Raw genomic sequence first — 7,500 nt, 5'->3', positions numbered from 1 at the left:
AGTTACGAGACATTCTTAATCATACTTTTTTACATAAATTACTACATCATGAGATTTCGCTACTGCGAGTTTTTATCTTTGAGTGTCTGTTTCCAGAAGTTCTACTGAAATATCATAATCATATACTATGTTAATTTTATCATTTTGGGTGATTATTAATCCCTTACGTAACAAATCATATTAAACAGTGAATATGCGTTTACGCAGTGGACGTCTGTATTTATACAGATGCATGGATAGGGTCGTTAAGCACCGTAGTGATTAGAAAATACACAAAAAACAAGTGGAACACCCACGTACAAATATATATAAATTAGAGGTAACACTATTTCGGGTCATGACAATAAATGCTCCTTTGCAAGTCCCGATCGCAGTTTAGCCTCCTTGAGTTTTTTGAGTTTATAAAATATCGAACCTCAATGACTCAACTTAACTTTAAAAATATGGCTGGATTGCAAGGAATAACATGTCTGTAAAAAAACTTTCATCAGGCTAAATGCGCGACCAGGATCCCTCACTATTTCAAATTTTAGCAAAGAATGAAGTACAAACAGTTAAAATGGAATGCAGTAGTGATAACTTGTCTTATTAGTAATCGCTCAGTCCTAATAGTTCGTCATTCATTGCTGTATACGTAACCAGCAACATAATGCTAAAAACACACAATACGTTGCGATGGTAATAAAGAGAAGGATCCTAATTATTACAAAAAGAAATAGAAACAGTAGCCTTTCAGAATCAAACAAGCAAACTCGGTTTACTGTGTCACTAGTCAAGCGGTCAAGGTCAGTCAAAAAACTGCGAAGTGTTCAAAGCAAAGCAAATTCCACACAATAAGCGACTCTAGCAGAGTGGGGAAAAGCGATGTTGGTTCGACATCCCAAATACCTTTTTTAAAATTAAAAAGGAATTTCCCTATGCATCACACGACCGTTATAAAGTAATCAGAGCAGGTTTTCGTTTTTTTTAATACATAAGTTATTATGAGTAGTGGTGGATAAGCCCGACTGTACGCGCCGTTAAAAATTAGAATATCTTATTTATTCCTTTAGTACAATTAATTACCAGTATTTACGGACTCACCGCTGTTGTTCGAACTTCCCTAATGAGAAGTCGGATAAGCGAGCGTTTACAGATACCTCTATAGTTATAAAAAAAACATTGATCTGTATCTAGTGTAATTGTAAGATTCATCTAGGGGTATACAAAATATTATCTTACATCCTGCAAAATAAGGCGTGTTTATCAAAGGAAAATCCTAATAAAACCTTCAAACATATTAAAATTCCGTTTGAACCAAAAATGAGACAGTAATCAAATAATAACTTATATAAAGGAACTATACATTTGTCCATAAATCGTAACATTGTTCAATTGACCACAACCGCAGTCGCACGTTTGCACGCAAAATCTTCGAGAAGCATGCACCCTCGAATGCCTTAGTGCGTGTAAAAAGACTTTGGCTGGGAAATGAAATTTTAATCCTTCCCGGACACTGAAATGAAATACGATTTCGCGAACAAAGCCTAAAAGTACATATCGTGGATACGGAAGTTATAATATCGCATTTTTTATTGTTGCTAATTTTTAATCACGCCCAAACAGTCGTGGATGAATCTCTCTGATAATCTATCTAAAGTAATATCCCGTAAAGTCATTCAAGCGAGGTGATTCAGCAGAAAATTTTTTTTTATCTTTCACCTGAATACCAGGAAGTTTTCTCCACTAGCGAGTGATCTGGGAGAAAAAGGAGTGCATTGAAAAAACAAAAATACAAAAAATCGGTCTATGGACAAACATAAGTATATAGTACTTCGTGTAGAACCCCAATGAAATTTCAAAATAGAAATAAATGACGAAGTTGAAAAATGTTAGTAATAGGAGTCATTAGAAATAAATAAGCCCATATAATTTTTCTTTTTCCCTCAAATGTCATGCCATAAAAGATCGGACTTGGGCGTATCTGCGTAGATTTCTGCGCTTAAACAAGGAAACGACTTCCGATAGTTTCCAGTGCGATGTACCGACGACATCTTATCTCTGTTAGGTTAGAATAAATTTTTTTCACCAACCTTTGGACTTACTTAAAAGATTTTTACCAGATACCATTACCCTAAGTGATGTACCTCATAACTCCGTTTTCAGCACACTCAGGGAACAATTATCTATTTTTTACGTATGCCTCCGGCTTACGTTGCGCCCCAATTACAATATAGTGTTTTGGAGGACTTTAGGGGATAACCTACATGCCTATATGGATGATCTTTAATCTTTTCTAATACCTTTAGAAGTACATTACATAAAGTAGAGCTAGTGCTACAGAGACAAAGACAAAATAATCTCAGAGTAAAAATATCTAAATGTGAGTTTTTTAAAACGAACATGTTTATCTAGGTTTATGTGTCTGGTCAAGGTCTTTTAAAAGTAGTCCATGGTAAGGTGTCGGCTATTCATAACTTCCGGTACTTATTAACGTAAAGGGGGGATACAGCACTTTTTGCGCTGTAGTGGGTATTACAATCGTATTGTAAATAGGTAACTCTTCAATGATGACAGCTCCTTAACAGATCTTACGAAGAAGAGCGTAGATTTATATGGTTCTGAAAAGCATCAACAGGCGTTCGATATCTTAAAAGCGGAAAATGCAGCTTACCTAACTTAAAAATCCCTGATTTAAATAAGGAAATTTTTTTATTGCAACAGACGCCAGACCAAGGGGTAAGAGGATACTACTTCAGTTAATATGATAAAACAGTTCTTCCCTATAGCTTTTTATTCACGTAAACTAAAGCCCTCTGAAAGTAAATATGCAGTAATAGGCAAGGAAGGGCTAGTATCTTAACACTAGTACATTTTAAGTTCATAATCTATGGCTATCCTGATAAAGAGTCCTTACTGAACATGAGTCCTTTACCGAGTTTTTCAAAAGGCTTTAATCACGGTCCAAAAGGAACTCGGTGACAAAATGATCATCAGTTTATTGGAGCCAAGATAAGATAGCTACCTGGGAAAGCAAAATATAGCTGACGCATTATCCGCAATCCCGCACCATACAGCCAAAGAACCATAATTGGACTAAAAGATATAGAAAACCAATCCGTTGCCTATTGTTAAAAACCGTATCTAAACAAGAAATTCCTTAACCCAAGAGATCGCGAGCATGAATATCTGGGTCGGAGCGCAGAAAACTGTTACAAACTGAACAAAGCAAGAGTCAACAGACATAACCCAAACAATAAACACTTCGGACGGAAACAGAGTCAGCAGAATAAACACCAAACAATAAACATTCCCGAAACGAAACAGGGTCAGTGGTAGGCAAAAAACCAATAAACACTTCGAGCAGAAACCCTAAAGCAAAATATATTTAAAAGTATGTGTATCAGAATATGTAATCAAATTGTAATATTATATGTAGGTCCGTGCGAGAAAACACGAAAGAACACAGCAGATGACTACGACAGGTAGTAGTAATAATCTCTCATACCAATCGTCATAAACTGGTTGCATTCCGTCACCAGGGTTCCCTCCTTTTTCACAGAAAGCCAAATCACTGTTTTTTTTTCTGGCCTTACAATGCTTACAGATATAAAAAGCACATAACTGATTGTAACAGCGTGTCATGAAAAACAAGGGACACACCAAGACACCTGTCAGTTTAGGGGTCCCTATCCTGTGCCAAATCAATCCTTGAAAGAATATACTTATGAATTATGAACAGAGTTACGAGTCTGACAGAGAATAAAACACTTCTTAGTGTTATAGTTCCTTGACACGTTATATAGAAGTAATAGCACTAAAAAACAAACAAACCCCGCAATTGAGTGCATTAGGAATATTATGAGTGCTTAAATCAGTAAACATGGAATTCAACACATAATAATCTGTGACTCGGGTGGTGTAAATCAATATAATCTCCTTAACACGTTGTGAATTCCTTTCCATTAAGAAAACCAATAATATATTTTATTCACCCAGAGTCAATCGGTTTGTAGAATACCGGATAATTAAATAGGAAGTGTCAAGTCTTACGAGTTACAACTCGTGATGTTGGATCGAACTGGATTATAGCGGTTCTCGCGGTTTTAAATACGTTTATCTTTTATATCTTGTATCTATAGAATGATGCCGCAAGTAGCCTTATACGGTACGCCGCTAGAACACTTTGCCACATATTCAAGCCAACCATTAATTTATCAAATATATAAAAAAATATATATATAAATAAATAATATAAAAAATAAAATAAATATGGATACAAGTGGAGTCAATATAATACACTCGTAAGAAGTCGGAAGGGTTACAAATTATAATAAAAAAAGGAATCACGATAAAATCAATAAGCAAAACGTAACCATAGATAATTAAATATCCAAATATATATGCCTAAAAGATTTGAACTCTAACTTAACGCTTTAGTAATGACAAATAAGCTAAAAGTTCAAACACATATCCAAAATCTACTGACATATTGTCTGTCCCGGTAATTTATATTCGTAGTCAATGAAAAAAAAATTAAATAAATAAATAAATAAATAAAATAATAATAAATAAAATAAATAAAATAAATAAAAGAGATTTTAAAGTCAGGAAGTCTAGAAGTGAAAATGTTATCTATGAATAATCCTATATGAATCTTATACAGGGCTAATAATATATATAGAATTTGTATGGAAACCTTTTTCATATAGTTTGAATAAGGAATATTTATTTAAACATAATGCCGTCATGAAACTAATATATTGTTCAATTTTGGTACTGTTGTTTTTTTTTTTTTTTTCTTTTTTTTTTTTTTTTCAGACATTCTTCTCATGCGGGTGGAGAATTAAAACACTAAAATATCATTTGAAAATACTAAAGTCGTATCTCTTACAGCAAGTAACGTAACTCTTAGCTGGCTGAGAGCAATCTCCTGCCAAGTGACGACGTCATCATTGCCGTATCAGCATTTGTTCCTTTTAACCTCAATAATCTGCTTACACAGGCTTCATCTGTGTGTCGTCTCTGCTTGCAAAAGCAGATTGACTGGAGAAAGGAATGCTTAGTTCATGAACTTCACATGTGGTGCATAGGTCATGACAGGCCACATAACATATTCTTATCCGTGTGTGTAATGCAATTAGTTAAGGACTTGTAATCATTTTAAAATTAATGAACAATAATAAGCAAATAGAATTTCTATAACAACAAAATGAATTAATTTTTTTTTTTTCTGAACCTCATAGACCAATTAGAGTCAATATTCAGCTTATGACATGGGTAAACGGACATTTAGAATTATCAAGTTGTGGATAAGAAATATTTACTTGCAACATTAGCCTATTACAATTCAAGTAAATCACATTCATGGGAAAATGTCACATTTTCTTGGAAAACCCAAAGTTTATATAGAAATTAGTTACATAGTGGGTTTTTTTCGTTGCATCTCCTACCTATTAATAATGTTTTAAAAGTTAACCTCAGAGGATGCGCACGAGAAAATTGAATATGAAAACTTTTGTTAGGGCACATAGAATCATGATTAATCTTCTCTTTGACTCTTATGTTGCCTGGCAATCTTACAATTAGCTCCGTTTTCCACTTCTTTGTCTAGTAACTTACTACCAGTAATATCGAATTTTTCTTTGAGATTCGTAATGATATCTATTTATTTTTTATAATCTGGATATTTTTACAAGTCATCATAGACCTGGATAGGTTCACTCATTGTTAATGCCATGGATAAAAATGTTTGTACAGCGGACTCTTTTGAATTCCGAAATATCAGCGAATTCATGTGGGTTAAGTCTGGTCTAAATGGCTCTCTCCCTCCCCTGTATTTGGATGTCGTCTGAATTTACTTTGCCCTTGTGACAAGTATAATTTAACTTGCAGGCTGATTAATGGAACCGGTTACAGTATCCTGCAGTAACGAGAGTTTCACATCGCAACTTCAAAAAAAAAAAAAAAAAAAAAAAAAAAAAAAAATCGTTCGTCGCTGCGGACGACGGCAGTCGAGTAACAACCGCCTACAATGCGAAAGGAATAAGCACCATCATGGACTTCTTCGACCGACACCGTATCTCGTCGTTAATCTCGTTTTAATGCGGAACGCTCCGGCGGCTGTCGGAATCGACTACAAAAGGGACATACTTCCGACAATTACGACCCGAAGGATATTCCAACTCTACTTTGCTGGCGAAGGACTCGTGCTGGGATGATCTATTCATCGCGAACGTAATCGTGTAGATTAGGATGCAGAGAATAATGTGTGAGCGCAAAATGGAACGTTGGACCCGCCCAGGCAAACCCCTTTTCCCCTTGCTTTAACCATTGAAAAAGGCCGTTTCATTGGCTATAGGTGGTTGTCTGGAACTGTGTAATGGACGAAAAGTTGTTTCGAACGCTAGTTAAAAGTGAAGTCATAAGTATAACCTCGTCATGTATCCTATATATATCAAGTGATCATGTATCCTATATAAATGATCATAAATAACAGAGTCGAAATATATCTTTGCGTGTACGCAATAGGAATCTCTTATATAAATGATCATAAATAACAGAATCTAAAGATTCTTTGCTGTACGCAATGGATCTATTTAAAGTGCATATATTGAATCATAATTATATGAATCCATATACATATGTATAAACAAATCAGGTAGCCTCTAATCAATATGTTACCTTTTATCTTACCAATATCTGCAGTTATTTATGAGTTAGTATATTGATTAATGAATCAGATATATAACATTTAGCATAAAAATCAACGAATCAATCAGCATAAACATTAATAATTTTATCAATTCATATATGAACTTTTTTATCAGTTAAAATATGATTTTTATCATGTTAATCTTCATTCTATGCAATTATCAGAGTACATTAGTATTTCTGTAGCATATGTATCTTAATGAGATGAAGTGAAAAACTGTATCATTATATATATCATGTGATCACTATTATTTACCAATATCATTGTTTTATATTTTATTACTTGAATCAATTCATGTACACCATGAATTTTTATTTACTAATATATATATATATTCACATAGTGTCTGTATCACACTCCTATAAGTCAAATGCAAGTCAAGTTTGAGTAATATTCAGTGGTTGGTTTTGGTAGCTGACCGAGCTGATGTAAGTGTTTACATAATAAAAATATGGAATGTTAGTCCATATATATAAAAGTCTAAAACTAAAGAGGTCAACCAGATTGCTTGCAGGAATGTGATCAGACTAGAGACGCTAAAGATGACGTATACAATAAGTATGTAGGCTAAGATAACATGCCGTCACCTGTAGTCATTCAATTGTTTATAAACATTAGTCCAAGCTCCATGCTTGAGACAACTACCCCGACCTTGTAGATATTAACTGTCGTTAGCCCAACAATCTTAAGGTAAAATTCCTTAACCCTCCCATTACAGAGTAATAAGCGACTTCTCAAACACATTCATCATACGAGCACAAATTCGCACACACAAACACACAAATACACACACACACCCAGTTACA

This window comes from Macrobrachium nipponense, chromosome 28, assembly GCF_015104395.2.
Source record: "Macrobrachium nipponense isolate FS-2020 chromosome 28, ASM1510439v2, whole genome shotgun sequence".
Lineage (NCBI taxonomy): Eukaryota > Metazoa > Arthropoda > Malacostraca > Decapoda > Palaemonidae > Macrobrachium > Macrobrachium nipponense.
This window is presented reverse-complemented; position numbering follows the sequence as displayed.